A 25,208-nucleotide genomic window follows, 5' to 3' on the forward strand; every position below is an offset into this window, starting at 1 on the left:
CGGAAACACGTAATCGACGAGCATAGCTCCAGGCGTCCGGTAGCAATATCAAACTCGGCGTTGTAAGGTCGTATTGATTCACGTATTCAAGAATACCGACACATACAGTTGAACGAAGTGCCGAAAATGTCGAGTAAGTGATGGTTCAACTCATTCAATTATTGAAAACAAACTGAACTACCGTAAGGATTGAGCAGGTCGGGTTCCCATCACAAAGAACAAAGACTTCGTATTTGTACCGAACTAAAAAATTGTTCCGAAAGCGGAAGCGATGAATTTTTGGACAAGATTTTAACCTGAGTTGCAACTTTGATAAATCATTTTGAGTTGGTATCCAAGCATTAAAACATGTTTTGATAACATCCTCGATCGCTTGTCCATAAAAAACTCAACCATCGGCTAATAACGTCGTGTTAACCTTCTTTCGAATCCCACCATCCGATTTCCTACAATTTTTCTGGAGCAACAACGCACTGTCAACAGAGTATGTTACGAAGGCCTAATTGAAAACAAAGCTAAGACTACTCTGAGAGAAACTGTCTAGGATGGCAGAGGAAAGAGTGTTTATTCTTCAAGGCAATGCTCGACCTCATATGGCAAAACTGACGCTGAAAACTTTTGGCGAAGTGGGTTGGGAGCTCGTACATCATTCTCTTTACATCCCTGATCCATCCCATTCACGTTTTTATGTGCGTGGTCCGGTGCAACGAGTTTTGCATGTCATCAAATACAATGGCAACGCAGGAATAAAAAAGGAAGTACAATACGGTCAAGGTAAATAATTATTTGGGAGGATAAGAAAACTCACAAGAAGATGGGACAGCTGCATAGAAGTTAGTGAGGATTACGTGGAAAAATTGACAAAAATGTTCAAATGTGTGTGAAATCCTATGGGACTCAACTTCTAAGGTTATCAGTCCCTAAGCGTACACACTACTTAATCTAAATTATCCTAAGGACAAACACACACACCCATGCCCGAGAGAGGACTCGAACCTCCGCCGGGACCATGAAGTTCTTAGTTGGTTTTGAATGAAGCTCGTAGCACGAAAGACTCGAACACCTCTAGCTCGACATCCCTTAGCTATGTTGCCCAATATTAAATAAGGAAACTTTTCGAAGAAGAATCGAGCTAATCATAGCAGAACCGTTGCAGGACGATACTATTTTTTCTGTTCTTCCCTAAACCGGTTAAGACAAATCCGTCTGGAGATGTCTGTCGTTTTCCTGCCATCCAGCCTTAGCCCGTGTGAGGGTATTTTGTCGTTGACGCCGGGCCGGTTTAGGTTTTTGCGGATCTGTAGCACTCATGAACTGCGGGTCTCCCACTCAGGAATATGTACCTCTATTTTTAAAAATGTATCATTTAACTTATTGTCTTACGATATTACAATTTTTAACCTTCTTTGCTAACATGACCCTGAACGCTTTCAGTGTTAAGGACTGACTGTTGGTAGGAGTGCGTGGGTATAGACTGCACACGAAAAGGTTTGCTGTTTGCCCAACTGCGTGAGAGCAGGTTCACAATTACCTCAGCAAACAGGTCAACTGCGCGCGATGAGGTATGTTATGGTCAGGTCGACTTCACGCTAGTTTATTATTTGCTACTTGGTAATGTTTACACTTAACTGTTGGTAGCACTGTTATCATTAGTCACTTTCTTCGAGTGCTGTGCCGTGTGAATCTGTTCTTACTCCTTGTACAGTAGAATGCACATCTCATTTGACGCAGGCTCAGTGGAGGAAAATTCGGGCGATAGGACTATGTTCCGATTATGAACAAAACAACACTTGTATAGGTAAGTGGTTGGACTGGGTGTTTAGTTTGGCTTTTCTCCCTCCGACAAAGTTGAAGATTTTTGAGCATTAAACCGGAAAGTTAAAATGTTACATGTTTTTGGATTGTTTGACTACGAAATTCATACACTCAGATTGTGTTTCCGCCGGAAATTTGGACTTATAATACAAGCTCTGAAAGAGCATCCAATGCTTGTGAGGCATTTCACAGTGCTTTTCAGATTGCACACACACACACACACACACACACACACACACACACACACACACACACACATATGCTGGTTTGCATTGTTGGAATATTCGCTATTGTAGTGTTGGGCAGTTGGATGTGAACAGCGTGTAGCATTGCGCAGTTGGAGGTGAGCGGCCAGCAGTGGTGGATATGGAGAGAGAGAGATGCCAGAGTTTTGAGAACGGACGATCTGGACGTGTGTCCGCTAGAAAAAGTATAGATGGGTGTCATGAATTGATAGATACATATATATGATGACTTTTGAACATTATTTAGGTAAATACATTGTTTGTTCTCCATCAAAATCTTTCATTTGCTAACTATGCCTATCAGTAGTTAGAATCTTTTATTTAGCTGGCAGAATTGGTGCTTGCTGTATTGCAGTACTTCGAGTAACGAAGATTTTTGTGAGGTAAGTGATTCATGAAAGGTATAGGTTATTGTTAGTCAGAGCCATTCTTTTGTAGGGATCATTGAAAGTCACATTGCGTTGCGCTAAAAATATTGTCAGTTTAGTGTTGAACAGAATAAGTAAAGAGAGAAATGTCAGAGTACGTTCAGTTTTGCTCAGCTGTTTAAAAAATCAAATAATGTAGAGGTTTTCCAGCACTGTCATTTATAAATTTTTCTAAGGGGATATTTCAATATATATATATATATATATATATATAATTTGGTGACGCTATCGTTCACTCTCAGATGGCCACCTACACTGAAATAAATGATACAGACAGGCCTCACCGATCTAACAATAAACGTGAAAATCATATACAGGAATTGGTTTTAAAAGTCAGAAATGGAGCTATGACACTTTTGAACTATTTAAAAAGCGTTTGTTACTATTACCCTAAGAAATGAAAATAATTTCCATGTCTTTTTAAATACCTTGTTGACAAGTGCCCCATAATGAGCATGAACATTTTATCAAGCATCTTTAATCGTGCCTATGACTGGTCCAGCTTAGCAGACAGAAAGAGTCCTAAGTCTCTGGAAGTGGGAAGGAAAATGCTGTAGTGCGAAGTTGTGTTCTCGTCCGTGTTCAATTGTTTTGACTCAATAGTTGACCACCATGCACAGTTGACCATTTCGAAAAGTGACCGCTTCAAGATGTCTACGCAGTCGGGGTCACCCGGGACAAATGAGTTTCATCATGTCTAGCACAACAGCCACGGTAGTGACAAGCCATGTTCGGGACTGGCGAGTGATAGGCAAGTGATTAGGAGGTTCCATAGACGGGCGTGATCCACTTCAGTAGCAAATAGCACTGGTCATGAGCCACAAAATTACCTTTGTATCCAAAAATATGAACTATGGTATACAAATACAACAAGCTCACCGATTTCACCAACTCAGTGTGACGACTGCAGCGAGACTAATACAGCATTTGTACACCAAAAATTATGCTTTGTTGCAAGCAATGTAATGTAATCCTTTTAGCGTTTGTATTTATGCTATGTAATGGAACACAATATAAACACCAGCAATAATTCAGATGATATCCAAGGATGTTATCCACAGTACTTTTGTGGTTTCAGAAGACTTTGTGAAAACTAGTCGACGTACACACGCGTCAGTGGATACAACTTCTAAGTTTTTAACTCACGTTACAAGTCTCAGTATGTGCACCCTATGTGACGTGGCAGTCATTAATGTGTGCGAATAATTCATCGCGTCACAGACACGTACTGCCCGGGAAGGCATGACAGCAGCCTGCTTTGCAAATCTATTCATTGGTTTGCCTGCCTGAAGGTGTGAACTAGCTTGATGCGACAATATGGAGAGGATGAGTTGTCTACATCAGGTCCGACCATGGCGTCCCAAAGTTCACGCGGACCGGGTGTGCGGACTGCGTGCGGGCCAACACACTGCCTGTCCCAGCTTTGCTCGTTCCTTCCCAAAGTACTCGGTGCAGCTCGACTTTACATTCAGTATTACGGTGTGGCGTTTTTCGGTCGGCACAAATCTCTCCAGTTCGAGAGAATCGCAGTGTCAGCACCGTTCACCCTTTGCTACTTGTTCGTGATATCAAGGACGTTCCTAGGTCCAGTGTCTGTTTACACAAAAAAGAGGCAATTTAGCGATCTTTCGTCACAAGCCTTTAAAAATGAATGGGAATGACAGAAGAGAGGGATGAGAAGTCTCAATATATGTTACGCAGTCGCATAAGTGGTGGCTACTGCAAATTTCGTATTAAACGATGCAGAAAGAATGTAAAGATTTAGTCGACAAGGAAAGAGTAAAAAATTACAATGATCGACAGACGGGGTTCATTGTTCTGTACATCAATAAGTATTTAGCGCTAAATTTTCAGGCACGCAGCACATTAACGAATTGATGGTATGAATAGTAAAATTTCTGAAATCGCACTGATTATTCCACTGTCGATTGCACCTATTTTCGATAGAACTGAACGAAAAGTATGGAGACTTTATATTTATTTATTATTTATTTACACGTCTATTTCCGTAGGACCAAATTGAGAAGCAAATCTCCAAGGTCATGGAACGCGTCAGTACATGAAATTACAACATAAATGTAATAAGCTTCAGCAAATACTTTGGTTAAGTCAAGAGGCGTACATTGGATGATTTTTTTGATTTAAAGCTCGCTACTGTTGAATTTATGACAGAAACAGGAGTGCAGAATGGAAAATTAGAACATCCGAAACCGTTGATAGACCTCGCATTTTAAATGGACTTGACTGCAAGCTGCCCACAGTAAGGCATTGGAAAGTAAAAAGCAACTTCTTTCTGATTTGATGGAGATGCATTTAAAAACAAAAGCGCGTTATAGAAGGAACACAGTAGGACAAAGACCAGTTCCTTAAGCCCACTGCCATTAAAGAAATCTTAAAGTCTGATGAATTCATTGTGGCCTTGGAAGAATTACAAGGATGGTTTCCTAAACGTTCTGAGGACACTGCCAATATTACGTTCATTTTCGAGACCGTTTGTCATTTCAGTTGGAACAACCTCTGTGCGTGTAGAGATGTAGCTGATTGACGCGCAGGGTAATTCCTGTTTTAATGACAAATCCTTTCACGTTAAAACTGCCCAGGACATATGCATTGCTTTTTCAGGTAGAGTTTCCACATCTCCATAACGAAGTTGCAAATATGCTACAACATTTCGATCGACATATTTGTCTGAAACAACTTTTTCCATTATGAAACTAAATTAGTCACGATTACGTGGCAACCTGAATGCAAAAGTTCTGAAATTGCCTGCGTCTGTCCGTACGCCGTTAGTTTGTACCAGATAAAAATTATATTCTGTCATTAACGTGCCAAAGTAATTAAATACTGCTGAAAATTTGTTTTGTTTGTGATCTATGTTATTGCGAAATTTGGAATATAAAATCGAGTCGCGTGCAGTGTGACTACGCTGCCATTTAAATGCAGCATGTTCACAGTGTCCCCCTTTTCCACTTCCACGCGCTTAGACAGCATGCCGTGGCCGCAGGAGAAATGTACAGCGAGGCTGAGCACTAAGGAGCTTATGCCAGGGCATGGCTCGAGAACCGAATTCTAGGCCACCCCAGATCTACACGTACTGACACGTCTGCTACAGTGCAACTACGCACCAGTGCGTATTACTAATCCAAAATTGGAAGACGCTTTGTCCACTGATATGCGTCGTTTTCTGAAACGCTAGAGACACTTAGAGTAACTGTTGTGGTAGACATTCTCTCTAGGAACTCTTACTAACCTCGCGATTAGCTATTACTGTCACCAATACGGACCCACCAAAACATGGGAGCGCAGAAATCACATTATCGTCTCTGGGAGATTCCATACATTAGTAGTATTTATTTATTTATTCTCATCAGTCTTCTGACTGCTTGGTCCACCACGAATTCCTCTTTTGTGCCAACCTCTTCATCTCAGAGTAGCACCTGCAACCTACATCCTCAATTATTTGCTGGATGTATTCCAATCTCTGACTTCCTTTATAGTTTTTTCCCTCTGCAGCTTCCTCTAGTACCATGGAAGTCATTCTCTGGTGTCTTAACATATGTCCTCTCATCCTGACCCTTCTCTTTGTCAGTGTTTTCCACATATTCCTTTCCTCTCCGATTCTGCGCAGAACCTCCTTATTCCTTACCTAATTTTCAACATCTCAAGCGCTTCGATTCTCTTCTGTTCCGATTTTCACCACAGTCCATGTTTGCCGGCCGGAGTGGCCGTGCGGTTCTAGGCGCTGCAGTCTGGAGCCGAGCGACCGCTACGGTCGCAGGTTCGAATCCTGCCTCGGGCTTGGATGTATATGATGTCCTTAGGTCAGTTAGGTTTAATTAGTTCTAAGTTCTAGGCGACTGATGACCTCAGAAGTTAAGTCGCATAGTGCTCAGAGCCATTTGAACCATTTGAAGTCCATGTTTCACTACCATACAATGCTGTGTTCCAGACGTACATTCTCGGAAATTTTATCCTCAAATTAAGGCCTATGTTTGATATTAGTAGACTTCTCTTGGCCAGGAATGCCCTTCTTGCAGGTGCTAGTCTGCCTTTGATGTCCTCCTTGCTCCGTCCGTCATTGGTTATTTTGCTGCCTAGATAGTAAAATTCCTTAACTTGATCTGCTTCGTCACCTTCAGTCCTGATGTTAAGTTTCTCGCTGTTCCCATTTCTGCTACGTCTCATTGCTTTTTTCTTCGATATACTCTAAATCCATATTCTGTACTCATTAGACTGGCGATTCCATTCAGTAGATTATGTAATTCATGTTCACTTTCACTCAGGATAGCAATGTCATCAGCGAATCGCATCATTGATATCCTTTCATCTTGACTTTTGATTCCACTTCTGAACCTTTGTTCTATTTCCATCATTGCTTCTTCGACGTACAGATTGAACAGTAGTGGCGAAAGACTACACCCCTGTCTTACACCATTTATGATCCAACCACTTCGTTCTTGGCCGTCCACTCTTATTATTCCCTCATGGATCTTGTAGTTATTGTATATTATCCGTCTCTCCCTATAGCTTACCCCTATTTTTCTCAGAATTTCGAACGCTTTTTCCAGCTCGACAAATCCTATGAACGTGTCGTTTTTTCTGTAATCTTGCTTCCATTATCAACCGCAACATCACAATTGCCTCTCTGTTGCCTTTATCTTTACTAAGGCCATACTGATCGTTATCTAACACATCCACAATTTTCTTTTCCATTCTTCTGCCTACCACTCTTGTCAGCAACTTGGATGCATGAGCTGTCAAGCTGATAGTGCCATAATTCTGGCACTTGTCAACTCTTGCCGTCTTCGGAATTGTGTGGATGATATTTTTACGAAAGTTTTGTATAAAGAAGATCTCATTTGGCTGAAGGACAAGCAGCATAGGGAACGAAATTGCTCAAGCATCTCCAGATAAACGATTTCCTGTTACTATTTGCTCGATGAAGAAAAATTATCCAACTATGCTGTGCGTTCACGACACTTCAACCTTTCGTTGTCTCTGACATGTTCCAGAAAACAGTGAAAGTTTTCGAACTTCATGCGCGGATGTTGTACTGATTAACTTTCCCACAACTTCGGAAAAATGCTTCGACAGAGAAAACGACGTTTCTTAGATAGTTGTGATTTGGCCCAGCTGGATTCAGTACCCCAATAGCAAATTCGTGGTGAAGCTAAAAGCCATTTCACTTAATTGCTTGCTCAAGTTGAACTTAGTAAGCGTGCAGGCGAAGTCGTTTGTGTAGCACTTCGTGAACTGATGAACGAGTGATGATTAGCTCTCATGATGCCCAACGAACTGACCTTGGTAGGTTTCTTTGAAAGGTCTCTCTGATCTTAAACATTTCATCAGATGTGCGTTTTATGTTAGGTCTACAATCTATTTTCCATCCCACTGGGTAGAAATTTGTCATACTAAGCTTTACTCGTCTTAACGTTTGCTTTGAAATTCACGCCAGGAAAGTTTTTGGCCAGTATTCGATGATTTCGTTTCCGCATACCACACCACGCTTTGGCTCTCTCTTGAGATGTAGTCATTTCTGGTAAGTATTTAGCACTTGAAACAAAACAAAATGAATAATTTAGAAAATAATCTGTACTGCAAGTATGTAAATCTGGTAGTTTTTCGTGTATAACTTTTGATATGCCAATACGGCAGTCACACTACACACGCGCTACGCTATTATAGCCGTAGAACAGCAGTGCAACCTTATGATAAGTGGAGTTAGCAATGGCTATTGCTGAAGTGAGCAGTAATTATGTTTGGCCATTATCAGCATAAGCAACGTTTTTGTAGTGCCGAAGTGGCGAACACAATTACAAATGATGATCTCGCTTCATCAAATACAACCATTAACAATTCATTGAAAGTGTAGATAGTAATCACATAATAAACATAATTAGCCTGCTTTAGTTTTTAAATGAATTATATTAACTTTAGTTGTATTACATTTATTCTTCACACAAAAAACACGCAATGTGAGGTACGAAAGTTAACAGCGTGCTGATGCTATCACTTCGAATATCCGACTGATCACGTCACATCTAGTAACAACGAACACATAAATATTTAGCTTTTGCAACGATAGCACAACAAGTCTGTGGAAAGGATCGATCAGCGAATACAAATAGGAGCAGAGAGATGTGTTCTGGTAGGCGTCATCTCTTGCAGCGAGCAGTGTTTGACGGCGAGTCCGATGGTCGGCGGAGACGCTTCGGGTTCGGACGTGCTATTATGGTGGTCTCTTGTCATCGGGAAGCTTGGGAGTGCTATTTCGTAGTGACAGACTTTTTCGCGGGCTGTCGTACTGTGAATCTTTCATACAATAAGAATAAACGCAAGTATCAACTTTAACTTTTCATTGTGGGTCACCTGAATGAGTTAAACATTAAACTACGCATGAAACTTTTACGGAAAACTGTTGAAACATGGCAGTAAAAAATAAAAAATAAAAATAAAAAAAATGGCTCGAGCACTATGGGACTTAACATCTGAGGTCATCAGTCCGCAAGAACTTAGAACTACTTAAACCTAACTAACCTAAGGACATCACACACACCCATGCCTGAGGCAGGATTCGAACTTGCGACCGTAGCGGTCGCGCGGTCATGGTACTCTAACATACTGCAAAAGCACGCTGTGCGTAATGTTAAAATTAAAGAACAAGATAACGGGGTGCAAAGAGAGCACTAAGTGAGGTATAAGGGGCAGTCAGATGAAAATGAGACAAACGGTAAAAAAAGTAAGTAAACTATTTGTTTTTTTTTTCAAAGTAATCGCTGTAGCGGTTACTACAGTTAATCCCACTGTGAGACAAGGTGGCCAGTCGGTGGTGTAGCTAGGTTATGTGGCGCCCGGTGCGAGTAAAACACCCCCCAGGGGCTCAGCATCCATTTGCTGAGTACGGGCTTGGCGACCCCGGGGTCCTGAGCTGGGGACTGGTCAGCGCCGCCAGTCTCCTGTCACCGTAACCCCCGGACATGCTTCAGCGACCACCGCATGGCGCGGCGGTGGAATGTTGTGTGCTGCGGGGAATGGTAATCTTGGCTTGACCGCCTGGATTGCGAGGAAGGTAAACCTCTATAAAAACCCCTCAATCTTACGGTGTGCTGCGCGCTTATAAGATGCATGGCTGTTGGGGTAGAACAGTCGCAAGCGGGCAACCTCTGGGGCACCTGCCGCACCCCATTTGTATAAGGCTTACTCAGGCAGGCGGGGCTCTGTCTGAGCGGACCTTTAGTTCCCTAGCTGCTCCTGGGACCACAATGGACCCTTCGACCTCTACGTTTCCCCCTACCAGTGGATTGGGTGGGCCACTGGTAGGAAAACACACCCAATCGAAAAAGCGACTTCGTGCTGGGAGTCCTCCAGCGCCTGGTGTTACTAGAGATTTATCAGACTGTCGTAACAGAGCACATGCTGATAACCAGAATGTGTTTTTGATTGTCAAACGGAAGGAAGGTAGCTTTGAGAGAGTTTCTCCCTTTTACATCCACAAGGGTCTTGAGGGAATTGCAGGAACACTGAAATCTGTGAAGCGACTGCGCAATGGGACTCTGTTAGCTGAAACTTCTAGTTCCTGTCAAGTCACTTCTCTTCGGAAAGCAACCTGTCTCGGAGAGTACGCTATCGAGACCGAGCTCCACTCGACTTTGAAATATAGTAAGGGTGTTGTGACATGTAGGGACTTGGTGGATATCCCCAAGGACGAGTTGAAATCTGAGTGGACTGACGAAGGTATTGTCGACGTGCAGCATATTATGAAACGAGTCGATGGGGACCTAGTCAAATCCGACTCGTTTATTCTCACGTTCAATTGCCCGAGGCTCCCAGAGCATGTTAAAGCGTGTTTCTTACGTTTGCCAGTACGGCCATATTTCCCCAACCCAATGCGCTGTTTTAAATGTCAGCGCTTTGGGCATACAACGTTGGGGTGCAATGGGATAGCCACTTGCGGTAAATGTGGTCAGCCTGCCCATGAAGGAGCCGATTGTTCATCGCCTGTGAAGTGCGTGAATTACTCTGGGAGTCACCCTGTCTGGAGCCGGGTCTGCCCCATCTATCTCGAGGAACGGAAGATACAGGAGATCAAAACATCTAAGCGCATCCCCTATGGTGAGGCCAAGAAGCTCTTTAAGGCCATGCAGCCTCCTGTGTTTACAACATCTTTCGCTTCCTCTCTGCAGAAACCGGTACAGTTGGCCACTGTTGCTACACAAACGGAGGTTGCTAGTGTCAGCACTAATACCTGCGTTAGCCGGCCGAAGTGGCCGTGCGGTTAAAGGCGCTGCAGTCTGGAACCGCAAGACCGCTACGGTCGCAGGTTCGAATCCTGCCTCGGGCATGGATGTTTGTGATGTCCTTAGGTTAGTTAGGTTTAACTAGTTCTAAGTTCTAGGGGACTAATGACCTCAGCAGTTGAGTCCCATAGTGCTCAGAGCCAATACCTGCGTTTGCCAGTGCACTTGTGCTGCTGCGGTTGTTTTGCAACCTGCAGCTCTTCCGACAACGTCGGACAAGGCCGTGGTTGCTGACATTGGGGTACTTCCTGCCCCTCCCCATATGGCACCTTCTGCCCAGGCGAGTAAAGCTCCAACTGTTGACAAGGTTCTGCATTCTAAGCCCCCCAAGACGAAGACGCCGAAGGTGAAGGTTTTGACGCCTGAGGAGACTAGTCAGGGTCAGTCCGAAGACGATGCCATCGTACTGTCTGACATCTTCCTTGGGTCGCCATCGGAGCTGATGGACATGGAATAAATCTCCGGCCAGTACGGGCTCTCCTCCAAAGCACAGAGGCAGAGTGAAAATTCAGCCACCTTGATCACTGGCTCCCATATTACAGTGGAACCTGAATGGGTTCAGGAAGCATGTGGCCGAATTACAACTCCTTGTACGAGAGCGCCCCTTGTGCTTATGTCTCCAAGAGACACATTTCCGGGCCACTGATGCTCCTTCTTTATGGGGCTGTACCGTGTATCGAAAAGATGATCTGATGGGGGAAAGGGCAAAGGGTGGTGTTGCGGTTTTTGTCCATGACATGCACCACTCATCTGAGCTCCCTCTCGTTACGGACTTGCAAGCAGTTGCAGTTGACCTTCTTGTGGGGCGGAGGCTCACAATCTGTTCCGTTTACTTACCGCCTCAGGATGCAATAGACTCTGAGGCTCTCACAGACCTTGTTAGCCAACTCCCCCGCCCATTTCTCCTTCTGGGGGACTTCAGTGTTCATAATGTCTTATGGGGCTCTACGACTACTTGCCCCAGGGGTCGCATTCTGGAAAGCCTCATGGCATCCGAAGAACTGTGCATCCTCAACTCTGGTGCTCCCACTCATTTCTGTACTGCTTCTGGGTCGTCGTCAGCTATTGACCTTTCCTTTTGCTCTCCAGCACTCGCGGATTCTGCTCTGTGGGAGGTTGCCGCTGACCTCCATTCTAGTGACCACTTCCCCCTTTGGATTCGCCTCCTGGATGAGACTGTGGCATTACCAGTGTCGCCCAGGTGGCACCTCTGCAGAGCTGACTGGACACTTTTCAGCGATTTAGCTGTTTTTGAACACCGTGCCAGCGTCCACGAATGGGTCGACCATGTTACAACCGTGATCTCCCATGCTGCTGAATTGTCGATCCCACGGTCCTCAAGTCATCCCAAGAGGCGTCCTGTCCCTTGGTGGACCACTGAGTGCCGCTCAGCCATCCGAGCCCGCCGTGCAGCTCTGCGCCGCTTCAAGTGCCGTCCCTCAGCTGACAATCTTGCGGCCTTTCGGGTGGCAAGGGCCAAGGCGCGGCGAGTGATTACAGAGAGCAAACTACTGTCATGGCAATCGTTCCTGAACTCCATCTCCCGCTCCACTAGTTCTACAAAAGTATAGGAAGCCATCAGGAGGATTTTCGGGAAACGCAGCCAACTACTTGTCACGGCATTGCTGCATCAGGGTTGTCTACTCACGGCGCCGAGAGACATTGCCCAGACACTGGCCATGTATTTTGCCGAATCTACTGTCACTATTAACTGTGATCCAGATTTCTGCCGCTACCGCACTGCCATCGAGAGGGATCACTTGGACTTCCGGTCTCCAAATTCTGAACCCTACAACTGCCCCTTCACAATGTGGGAACTGGATTCGGCGCTGTCTGTGGCTCATGATACTGCGCTAGGTGATGATCAAATCCTGTACAGCATGCTGCAGCCCTTGTTGCTGCCATCCAAGGAAGTTCTCCTGAATTGTTTTAATATGATATGGTCATCCGGCACGTTCCCTGACTCGTGGAGGGAGGCGATTTTGATTCCCCTCCTCAAACCGGGGAAGGACCGAACGCATCCCAGTAGTTATCGGAGTATTGCTTTGACGAGCTGTGTCGGGAAGACGTTGGAACGCATGGTCAACCGTCGCCTGGTTTGGCTGCTCGAGACCAGGCAGCTCTTTAGCCACTCTCAGTGTGGCTTTCGGAGATGTCGTTCAACTATAGAAAACTTGACCCTGCTTGAGGCGGCCATCCAGCAGGCCTTCCTACGTAACCAGCATTGTCTAGGTGAATTCTTTGACATTAATAAGGCGTATGACACTACTTGGCGCCGCCTTATCCTCAATCAACTCCATCAGTGGGGCTTTCGTGGCCATCTCCCCATCTTCATTCGGTCCTTTCTTTCCCGCCGCCTCTTTCGATATCGGGTTGGTAATGTGCTATCTGATTTGTACGTGCAGGAGAATGGTGTTCCTCAGGGAAGCGTTTTAAGTGCCACCCTATTTGCCATCGCCATTAACAGTATCACGTCCACTATCCGGAGTCCTGCCCAGTGCTCCTTGTTTGTGGACGATTTTGCTGTTTTCTGTTCTTCCCCCAGTCTTTGCTAGTCGGCAGCTGCAGCTTACGATAAAGCGATTAGAAGCATGGACTGCGAATACGGGTTTTACCTTTTGTGCAGACAAATGTGTGTGTGTTCATTTTAATCGTTCTCGACGTGCTTTTACCTCCCCTGAATTGCGTCTGAGGGACACCATTCTTCCTTTTAGAGACACTGTGAGGTTCCTGGGCCTCACTTTTGATTCCAAGTTGTCGTGGTTGCCGCACCTTAAAGACTTCAAGGTGCGGGCCCTGAAGGCGCTGAATATTTTGAAGTGTCTGAGCCATCGGTCCTGGGGAGCAGATCGGGCGCGTCTGCTGCAGTTTTATAGGGCTTTCGTCCGGTCGCGTCTTGACTATGGATGCACTGTGTATGGGTCAGCGAGGCCTTCGTATCTGAAGATTCTTGACGCAGTACACTATGAGGGTATCAGGCTGGCCACTGGTGCCTTCCGTACCAGTCCCATCCCCAGCCTGTGTCCTGAGGCAGGAGAACCGCCGCTCGCCATCCGGCGGAAACTCCTCATGGTGCGACGGGTGTGTCAATTCCTTGCCTGTCCTACCTCCCCTGCATACCCTACTGTTGCCCGACCGCCTATGGAACGTCTCTTTTCCAGTCGTCCAAGAGCAACGAGACCATTTGGGATTCGTGCCAAGCATTTTCTTGAGTCCCTTGGTGTGGAGCGTGTGGCACCCCAACTCCAGGGTTTTACCCGCCTGCCTCCCTGGTTGCTCCAGAGGCCCAGCGTCCTTTTAGACTTGTCAGAGTACCGGAGGAGCTGCACTCCTGCGTTTGTTTTTACCTCCTTATTTTACGATATTTTAAACCAGCATGCCGACCACGTACCAGTATTTACGGATGGCTCTAAACAGGGGGACTCTGTTGGTTGTGCTGTTGTTTTCCCTGATCGAGTCGTCACATTACGGCTTCCCGCGGCGTTTACCATCTTTGATGCCGAATTGACTGCGATCTTGCGGGCATTGGAGCAGATGAGATGTGTTCCCAGTCTTAAGTTCCTCATCTGTTCTGACTCCCTGAGTGCCCTTCAGACCATGCAACACTTGTACCCAGCGGATACGGTAGTCCAGAACATCCATGATGCCCTACTCCACCTGCAACGGCAGGGGAAGGAGGTTTCCTTTTGCTGGGTGACGGGGCACGTGGGTATTAGGGGAAACGAACTGGCGGATGTGGCTGCCAAAGATGCATGTTCCCTCCCTCACGTTGTTGAATGTGCCGTCCCCCTCCATGCTGTTACCTCCCTTTTGCGTTTTCGTGTTATGCGTCAATGGGAAGAGGAGTGGCTGGCAGTCGGTGAAAATAAGTTGCGTCTGGTCAAGGCCACCACGCGGCCATGGCGTACGTCCTACCAGTCATGCAGGCGGGATGAGGTTCTCCTCACTCGCCTCCGCATCGGGCACAGTCCCTTAACGCACGGTTTTTTACTCCGGCGGGAGGACCCCCCAATCTGCAGTGCTTGTGGCGTCCAGATTACTGTCCACCACATTTTACTTGACGAGAAGGCGGTGGTTTCCTTGCCACCGGATTTGCCCTCTATTTTGCAAGACGACGCAACGACTGTGGTTAAGGTCTTACGGTTTTGTGTCCTGTCCAATTTGTTGCCTCGGATTTTAGGGAGAGGATTTTAATGTGCTGCTGGGTGACTGGCTCACCCAGGCTTTAGGTAAGAGGTCCGCCAGTCACGATTACCTACTTGTTTCACTTCGATTTCTGTTCTCTTTTCCTTGTGTTTCCTTTCCTTTTTTAGTGCGTTTCTTCTCCTCTTGTTTTGCCTCTGTATGTGAGGATTTGTAACTGCGTCAGGTCTGCGTCTTTTAGCCGTTCTCCTTGTTCGCTGTCCGTCTTCGTCCCTTCACTGCATGTGTTCCTGTTTCTATGCGTTTGGGCGCTGATGACCACGCTGTTTAGCGCCCGAAAACCTCAAACCACACATACACACACACACACACACACACACACACACACACACACACACACACACCGAGTAAAACATGTAACTTCCCCCCCCCCCCCCCCCCCCCGCACCCTCCCCCTACCGCCGTCCCCGCCACCATCACCACCGACCCCACAAAAACATCAAGTAATTTACTTTGAGAAGCAATTTTTTGATACAAGTTGTTATGCAAGCGAAGTATACTGTCAACTGCTTTGTAAGTAGTTTTCTTGAATTGAAATAAATACATAAAAATCAAATAACCAAAGATTTCTCAGTGATTAGTAACTTTAAAATATAACTTAGAATCTGATCCTTATGACATCTTTTGCAGCAAATTTTGAAATTGCGCCGTCACAATCGATACTTTTAGCGACACTATTTTCGGTTGACAAAATTGCCAAATTAGAGAGTCGTGCTTGATTGATAGTGGAACTAAGATAATTCTTAATTAGTCTGAGTTTAGAAAAACTCCTCTGACAAGATAGCAGTGAAACATGCAAAGTTAAGAGGGCCGTGTGGGATTAGCCGAGCGGCCTAGGGCGCTGCAGACATGGACTGTGCGGCTGGTCCCGGCGGAGGTTCGAGTCCTCTCTCGGGCATGGGTGTGTGTGTTTGTCCTTAGGATAATTTAGATTACGTAGTTTGTAAGCTTAGCGACTGATGACTTTAGCAGATAAGTCCCGTAAGATTTCACACACGCACACAAAATCAAGAGAAATATTTACGCCAAAACGAGGTTCGATACAAACCCATAAAATTCATATTCAGTCATTAACTGTAAGAACCTTAAACATGTACAATCAAGCTTACAGTTGCAGACATCTTAGGCGTGGAATACAACCTTCAGAAATCTTATTGTAATTATCAACCAAACTTTTTACAACCGTGAGGAGTTCCGTTTCCGAGATTTTAGTCAAATTACTCTAAAAAAGCGGGACAATCTGTTGTACATTCCATGCTTTTGCAGCGTTTATCTATTTCTTGTAGAAGCCTGTTGATGATCTTTAACATTCTAGATTCCTGGTGCAAAGTCGGCGTCTCGTCTGCAGCCTTCTCTCTAGGTATCATTTTCTTCTTCCTGATATCTCTACTTTTTTCCACAGGAATGCTCATCTCGTCGTATCCTTCGCAAATCTAAGTGTTCCTCCAACAAGATAATTTATCTTGTCTTTCAAAAAGAGTTTTAGGTTTCTCATCCTAGTAGTACCCGTATCGAAGCTGACTCCAAGAACCTGTGAATACTTTTGGCCATGCTTGGCATCTGCAAAGACAGTACTCCATAAACACAAAAACGGGAAATCGCACAATGTAGGCAACAGAGGTTTAGGAGTTTCTCAGATCCCTGTAGTTTTCGAAGAATCGGACAATTTCTCAGTGGAATGGATAATCTTTTTAAAGCATGAAACACAGACATGTTCTTCGGAAGGATCGTGTATCTCTTGGCAGAAGTTGAGTAAAACTGTAGTTTTGTTAGGTCTCAAAAGAGTCATACATAATGGAACTGTTGTAAATGCTTATATTTCTGCACAGATTAACAGAGTGGTTTGCACGTGGTACAAACAGTGCCTTAGAATTAAGTTTAAAAATTCTTACTTGAATTCCTGATGCACTCCAGCTGTTGTAGAAGCACTATCGTATCCTTGCCCTCGTAAGATCGTTATATCCAGAGTGTGAGGCATTACAAAATATTTTTACAACGCGTACAACGAAACCTAGCAAGTTTTGTCAGCCCGACGGAACTGATACTCTGTGCGGACCACAGAACCTCGCATCTCTTTGCTAGACCAGTGCTGTCTATGCCTTCATGGAAAAATGTTTGCACTTGCCTACGGAACCATGATAGTATCAAGGCGCGCATCTCTCCGTCCGAATTAAATCCATATTTTTGGAGTGTTGAAGAAATATATTCGTGACCGTCGATCTGCTGCGGATGAAGAAATGTACGCCTGAGTACAACTATGGTTTCGAAGGCAACAGCAAGTTATCTTGTCTCACAGTAAAATAAATGTATTAACATTTATGGTGACTTATTTTGAACTAGTAAACAGTTTACTTACTTTTTCCATCTGTCTCGTTTTCATTTGAGTGTTCAAAATGGTTCAAATGGCTCTGAGCACTATGGGACTCAACTGCTGAGGTCATTAGTCCCCTAGAACTTAGAACTAGTTAAACCTAACTAACCTAAGGACATCACAAACATCCATGTCAGAGGCAGGATTCGAACCTGCGACCGTAGCGGTCTTGCGGTTCCAGACTGCAGCGCCTTTAACCGCACGGCCACTTAGGCCGGCCATTTGAGTGTCCCTTGTATATTGTCACTAACAGATATTATCACTAACCTTAATAAAACATATATTATTAATAACCTTAATAGAAACGGATAGCTGTCAGACTTCGAGAGTGTTATGTTTGTCCAACAGGTTCGCTGAGCAGCTTACACCGCCAAAGTAGACGTACTCCCGCTTTTCTGACGTCAAGCAAATAATCACCGCCGGAAGTATATTCGCAATAATTCGCAGTTGACAATAATGGAAGAGAGCATGTAAATAAACCTCTTGCGCTCTTGTGTAAACATTAATTATGATTAAATAAAATGTACACATTTTATGTATTCTTCAGACTGTTCAAAATATCCTATCGTTGCCACCTGTCCAGATTTTGTACTTTTTTGTAACTGTCCCGTGTTACACGTGAGTATGACTGGGCATCCGTAAGTCCCTACGTTTTTGCTTATTTTTACAGTTTTACTTTTTTATATCATATTGTGTAGTTAACACCTTTGGAAAGTGAACGTGTTGTTAAACTATAACATGAGCTGCTCAGAGTTCTGTCAGCATGTTCTATATGAGAAGAAGCTTCTGAAGGCAACTACATCAGACAATACGTACGTATTTAGGTTCCAGCTCCAAACCCATGGATTTTCATGAGTGGGTAAGGTAATCACTGCTAGCAATTAAATATTTTAAGTTTCAGGTGTGGTACTTGTAGTTTAGTTTTGATGTGAGTATATGAAGCGGACGAACGTTAGTAAGAATTACACGTTTAATATATCAAGTGCTACCTTTGGAAGTGTCTCGACTTTTGTCTTGCCAAAGGTGGCAACCATAAATCACATTTTTATGTAAATGTTCCATTATTTCAATTACTTTGAAAATACTGTACAATCATGCACACATAACTGTAACCAGTGTTACTATTTTTAGTTTAAAACGGCAAACTACTAATTTCATCCCGAAAAAGTAGGTCGTGCCCCAGTACCCACAACACTGGCCGACAAGAAGAGAGTATAAAATGTGTAAATGAAAAAAAAAATTGAGCATAGGTTTATGGAACGGAAACAGCATGTCAACAGAATTCGGGAAAACAGGTTAGTGAAACAAGTAATCGGTTACGAACCAGTAGGAAAGACAGATATAAGACGACCGAGGAACAGATGGCTTCTTCAGTGAAGAGTAAACTTCATGTAAACCTACTCCATGAAGTGAAGAAGAAGAAGAACAGACAGTGAGATGTCTGGCCCCTTATAGCGTGTGGCCCGCAGTATGTGCTACACTGATAAACCGCCGCTGCGTCGATGTCATTTTGTTAAATGGCAGTGTTCCTCACGTTATAGCAGCATTATGCCTGCGCCGTAAGGATAGGCAACTTCACGTGCCGCCAAGTCGACACAGTTGTCAACGCTTCACGGGGCGAGGCTTTTCTTGAGACTCCGTTGCTTGAAATTGTTGATAGGAGGTTGGGATACGTTGATACCTACTATGCCGCTAGAAATATCTCAGTGTACAACGCGGATATTTTCAAAAGTACTGTAGGTTATATTATACAGGGTGTATCAAAAAGAATCATCCGACTTGGCACGTCTATGTTTCTGAAACTAATAAGCATATATAATGAATTTTGTTTTTTTGATGAGGGGGAAAGTCAAAAAAAATTTTTTAATACCTTTTCATAGGTGGTCAATATGCCCCCCTTGAGATGTACGGCATATGCCAATGTGGTATTCAAATTGTTCCCACACTGCAGCGAGCATGCCTTCAGTTACAGCTTCCACAGCTGCTGTTATGCGATGTCTCAGTTCATCCATTGTTGTTCGTAACTGAGGCATGTAAACAGAGTTTTTATAAACCCCCACAAGAAATAATCGCATACAATGAGGTCCGGTGACCCTGGAGGCCAGTAATGTAAGGCTAAATCATTTGGTCGAGTGCGACCGATCCATCGTTCAGTAATCCTTTGATTTAAAAATTCCCGCACTTCCAGATGCCAGTGTGGCGGTGCCCCATGCTGTTAGTAAATGAAGTCGTTCATATCAGTCTCCAACTGTGGGGAAAGAAAATTCTAAGCCATATCTATAATGTGCTTCCTGAGCAGAAAGCAAAGAAAATGGACCATACACATTTTCCCGTGAAACTGTACAAAACACATTAAATTTTAGAGAGTCCCTCTCATGTTTTACAACTTCATGTGGTAGTTCCGTACCCCATATTTTCACATTATGACGGTCGCTTTTCCATTTAAATGGAATGCTGCCTCGTCACTAAACACCAAGCGTGGAAGAAAACTGTGATCCTCCATGTTGCCAAGAACGAAATCACAGAACTCCACACGTTTTTGTTTGTCACCTTCACCATGAGCTTGCAGTAGCTGAATTTTGTATGGTTTCATGGGTAAACGTCAACGCAACACACGCCAGACGAACGTCGAGGGCTGTCGAGCTGCACGGCGAACGGATTTCTGCGGACTGCTCAAGAAACTATGGCGGATGCGTTCGACGTCTGTATCAGACACTCGAGGACGGCCCGGCGATGCCTGTACGTAAACAACCTGTTTCTCGGAATTGTTCATGCTATCGTCTAATGCTCTGTGCTGTAGGATGATCCACAACGTACCTAGTACGAAAGTCACGCTGAACAGTTATTACTGACCTGCACTGCGCAAAACGTAGCACACAAAACGCTTTCTGTTGCCCCGACACCATTTTTACCAGAACTGAAGTGGGCGTATACTGCTGCTACCTAGCGGGAACCATGCAAAACTTGAGAGTGTTCTCTTTCCAACAGTACGGCGTTCAAGCACATATCTCAAATAATAGTTACGATTTTTTAAAAATCGGATCATTCTTTTTGATACACCCTGTATACCATCAGGTGACGTTAAAAAAGCGAGACAAGTTGATTAAAACAGCGTAGTGTATTAGAAGACATGACTGTACAGCAGTACGACCCACATCGCAACTGTCTTCCTCATATCATGACCAACGAATAATTCATAAATGTTAAGACAGTCGATCTAAGTACGTTCTGCACAGGATAGCATTATGCCCTTTTCCTCAGCTGTACCTTTCTTTTGTTTCACTTTACTAGTAAATTCAAGGTCAGGAGTTGGGTTCGCGTCTTATCCCGAAGTACCCATCAGACAGTTTATGCGCAGGCGCAAGGTATTGTGTCCGCCTAGGCGGGCCTCATGACGCTACGGTCCGTTCCGGTACAGCACTCGTGGCTGCCGCATCGCGGTCGCGAAGTGGGGCCGAGACAGTTTCAGAAAAGTTTTCACAGACTGACGATAATTTATGGATCTGTAGTTCCAGCTTGACGATGTCCACTATGGACAAAAGGTAGTTACTTTTATTCTGAAGAAGGTTAGATTATCCCGACTGAAACCTAGGCAAATCTAGGTAAACTTTACAACTGAGGCTGTTGGTTATTAAAATTAAAATTAACCCGTTAAATGTAGTTGTAATTGCACCAGTTGTTTGTTTTGGTCCCCTCTTGCCTTTTGCAAAATGTAGCGGTCTTTTCTTGCTGTAGTTGACTGTAGTCGACCACCTCCTCTCCTTCGGACAGCAGTGTCCGTGGTTCGGGACACTTCCCACGCACGAGGAACACTGCTATGAGCAAGAGCAAACTCCTGGGCTGCACTCATCACAATTCGTCCTTCTTTCAGTTTCCCGATTATTCTTTGCCACGTGAAGTCACCCAGATGATGTCTCCGGGTCATACTGTAATGAAGAACACTGCTACTGAACACCGTTACTGCTCACTGATTGAAACACACAGTCTTCTCCCGATCCTTCAACTGCCCCATTTGGCGCCCTGGACACGCTGACCTCACGCCACGTGTAGTCCAGCTTCCTGTGCACGCCTGCGAGACCTCTGTCAACATTCTCCCGCACTTACATTCATTTCCACCGAGTTGTTAATATGTTGTCTATATCGTCCTTAAAATTTGCAGAGCAGTATGGTTTGTATGTTTAACATCTTTACAATTCTATGTTATGTAGTTATCTTTGCCCTGTGACTGTTATTTTGTTTTTAGCTCTTCACTATTTCTGACATATAAGCAACAATTTTTATGTTCAACGTTAAGGAAACTGTACTTGTAGGATATGTATAGTTTTAAAAAAGATTACAGCATTAATGGGTAGAATAAAATAAAAAAATAAAAAATAAAGCTCTTCAACAAGAGTATTCTAACGCGAAACTACAACCATTCTTCTATCTGGGCAGAACAACTACACAATATTGAATGTATCTATCGGATGGTTATAATTAAAGTGCAGCAATGGACAGTGGTCGATCGTATGGCAGCTGAAACGTGGTAGATATTCTAATGTGTTAATGCAGACGTGGTTTATGCTGGGAAAAAATTCGAGTCTTGGCCACCAGGTACAATTATGGCGCTATGAATGCAAGAAATACGTATAGAAATGTTTCCACATGTACTGGATTAGGAATGGAACGTGAGCAGTGTTCCGAGGCGGATCGATGACCGTTATGTTCCAATAAGCCAAATGTTATGTTCTCGATGCTAATGATAAGTTGGTGGAGGGTGGCCAGAAGGATCCCTTGCCGTAGGAATATGGACAGGTAAGCAAAAGACTAGTTGACACGAGCGAACTTTAAATAAATATACACTACTGGCCATTAAAATTGCTACACCACGAAGATGACGTGGTACACACACGAAATTTAACCGACAGGACGAAGATGCTGCGATATGCAAATGATTAGCTTTACAGAGCATTCACACAAGGTTGGCCGCCGGTGACGACACCCACAACGTGCTGACATGAGGAAAGTTCCCAACCGATTACTCATACACAAACAGCAGTTGATCGGCGTTGCCTGGTGAAACGTTGTTGTGATGTAAGGAGGAGAAATGCGTACCATCATGTTTCCGACTTTGATAAAGGTCGGATTGTAGCCTATCGCGATTGCGGTTTATCGTATCGCGACATTGCTGCACACGTTGATCGAGATCCAATGACTGTTTGCAGAATATGGAATCGGTGGGTTCAGGAGGGTAATGCGGAACGCCGTGCTGGATCCCAACGGCCTCGTATCACTAGCAGTCGAGATGACAGGCATCCTATCCGCATGGCTGTAACGGATCGTGCAGCCACGTCTCGATCCCTGAGTCAACAGATGGAGACATTTGCAAGACAACAACCATCTACACGAACAGTTCGACGACGTTGGCAGTAGCATGGACTATCAGCTCGGAGACCATGGCTGCGGTTACCCTTGACGCTGCATCACAGACAGGAGCGCCTGCGATGGTGTACTCAACGCGATCCTGGGTGCACAAATGGCAAAACGTCATTTTTTAGGATAAATCCAGGTTCTGTTTACAGCATCATGATGGTCGCATCCATGTTTGGCGACATCGCGGTGAACGCACATTGGAAGCGTGTATTCGTCATCGTCATACTGGCGTATCACCCGACGTGATGGTATGGGGTGCCATTGGTTACAAGTATCGGCCACCTCTTGTTCGCACTGACGGCACTTTGAACAGTGGGCGCTACATTTCAGATGTGTTAGGACCCGTGGCTCTACCCTTCATTCGATCCCTGCGAAACCCTACATTTCAGCAGGGTAATGCTGAATAGGATTGGGGAGAAGAGAAGTTTGTGGCACAACTTGACCAGAAGAAGGGATCGGTTGGTAGGACATGTTCCGAGGCATCAAGGGATCACCAATTTAGTATTGGAGGGCAGCGTGGAGGGTAAAAATCGTAGAGGGAGACCAAGAGATGAATACATTAAGCAGATTCAGAAGGATGTAGGTTGCAGTAGGTACTGGGAGATGAAGAAGTTTGCACAGGATAGAGTAGCATGGAGAGCTGCATCAAACCAGTCCCAGGACTGAAGACCACAACAACACAACAACAACAATGCACGATCGCATGTTGCAGGTCCTGTGCGGGCCTTTCTGGGTACAGAAAATGTTCGACTGCTGCCCTGACCAGCACATTCTGCAGATCTCTCACCAATGGAAACGTCTGGTCAATGGTGGCCGAGCAACTGGCTCGTCACAATACGCCAGTCACTACTATTGATGAATTGTGGGGCTCTGAGCACTATGGGACTTAACATCTATGGTCATCAGTCCCCTAGAACTTAGAACTACTTAAACCTAACTAACCTAAGGACAGCACACAACACCCAGCCATCACGAGGCAGAGAAAATCCCTGACCCCGCCGGGAATCGAACCCGGGAACCCGGGCGTGGGAAGCGAGAACGCTACCGCACGACCACGAGATGCGGGCGATGAATTGTGGTATTGTGTTGTAGCTGCATGGGCAGCTGTACCTGCACACGCCATCCAAGCTCTGTTTGACTCAATGCCCAAGCGTATCAAGTATCTATGCACCAAAACTGCGTGAAAATGTAATCATATGTCAGTCCTGGTATAATATATTTGTTCAATGAATACCCGTTTATCATCTGCATTTCTTCTTGATGCAGCAATTTTAATGGCCAGTAGTGTATTTTACTCAAGAACTGAAGAACTGCTGCATTGTTGACAACTTGTGGCAGCTGTGGATAGCTATAAGCAGAGGCCCGACACGGCTGTGCGTCGATGTACACTGAATGTTTGCCAGTAGAGCTAGCTATCAATGGCACGGCTGTAACGTTCGGCACCAACTAGCGACAAGAAACTAATCTTGAACTAGAAGAAGTTTCCCACGTGGCGTTCTTCATTGGTAGGCGGCATGTAGGTTCATCATTGATCAAGTCAAGCTATTGCTAGCGATGTTCAAAGCGCCGCTCGTGACGTTAGTAGACTCTGGATAGAGGCGCCAGCTACGGCAGTATGGATAAGCTACGATACTGGAGGCAAACAGGATCAAGTAAGTGAGAAGCACTCGCTTCAGCTGTACATATACTAAACTTCGAACGATACAGAGAAGATTAGCATGGCCCCTGCGCAAGGATGACACGCAAAATCGTGAAGCGTTCCACATTTTTAAAGTTGTCAGCAGCTCGTGGCCTTGCGGTAGCGTTCTCGCTTCCCGCGCACGGGGTCCCGGGTTCGATTCCCGGCGGGTCAGGGATTTTTCCTGCCTCGAGATGACTGGGTGTTGTTGTGTCGTCTGAATTATCATCATTCAGCCCCATTACGGTCGGAGGAAGGCAATGGCAAACCATCTCCACTAGGACCTTGCCTAGTACGGCGGTGTGGGTCTCCCGCATCATCCCCTACGCTCCTCAGAGGATGGGACCTCATCATCATCAAGTGAGAAAGGCATAATGTTGATTTTATTTCTAAACGCCGCTTACACAGTTTGTTCAGTGTCAGCACCGGAGGCGTCGACGAGATACTCAGTGCACAGAGCCAGATTTGCACTTCGTGGCCAAAATTGGAACTAATTTTTTCTAGCGTGAATCAGTTGCGCATTAGCATATCAAGTTTCGCTGCCGTACAATAATTACAGCCGACAATGGACCTCTGTGAGTAGCTGTACTTTAATTATAAATACTCTGTACGTCTTACATTGGGTTGGTGTAATAAGTTCATAGCGTTTTTAAACCACAGATACACAAATCGGAGACTTTAGTCATCAATAGTATACACTGAAGGGCCAAAGAAACTGGTCTTGGCACGAGTATTCAAATACAGAAATATGTAAACAGG

General features: G+C 44.9%; 1 non-coding gene across 1 annotated transcript; it reads left to right on the forward strand.

The window, feature by feature from the left end:
• The first annotated feature begins 24,434 nt into the window (after positions 1-24,434).
• Positions 24,435-24,541, forward strand: LOC124596731. Its single transcript, XR_006978372.1, has one exon. It is a non-coding gene; the product is annotated as a U6 spliceosomal RNA (small nuclear RNA).
• The last annotated feature ends 667 nt before the right edge of the window (positions 24,542-25,208 follow it).

This window comes from Schistocerca americana, chromosome 2, assembly GCF_021461395.2.
Source record: "Schistocerca americana isolate TAMUIC-IGC-003095 chromosome 2, iqSchAmer2.1, whole genome shotgun sequence".
Classification (NCBI taxonomy): Eukaryota; Metazoa; Arthropoda; class Insecta; order Orthoptera; family Acrididae; genus Schistocerca; species Schistocerca americana.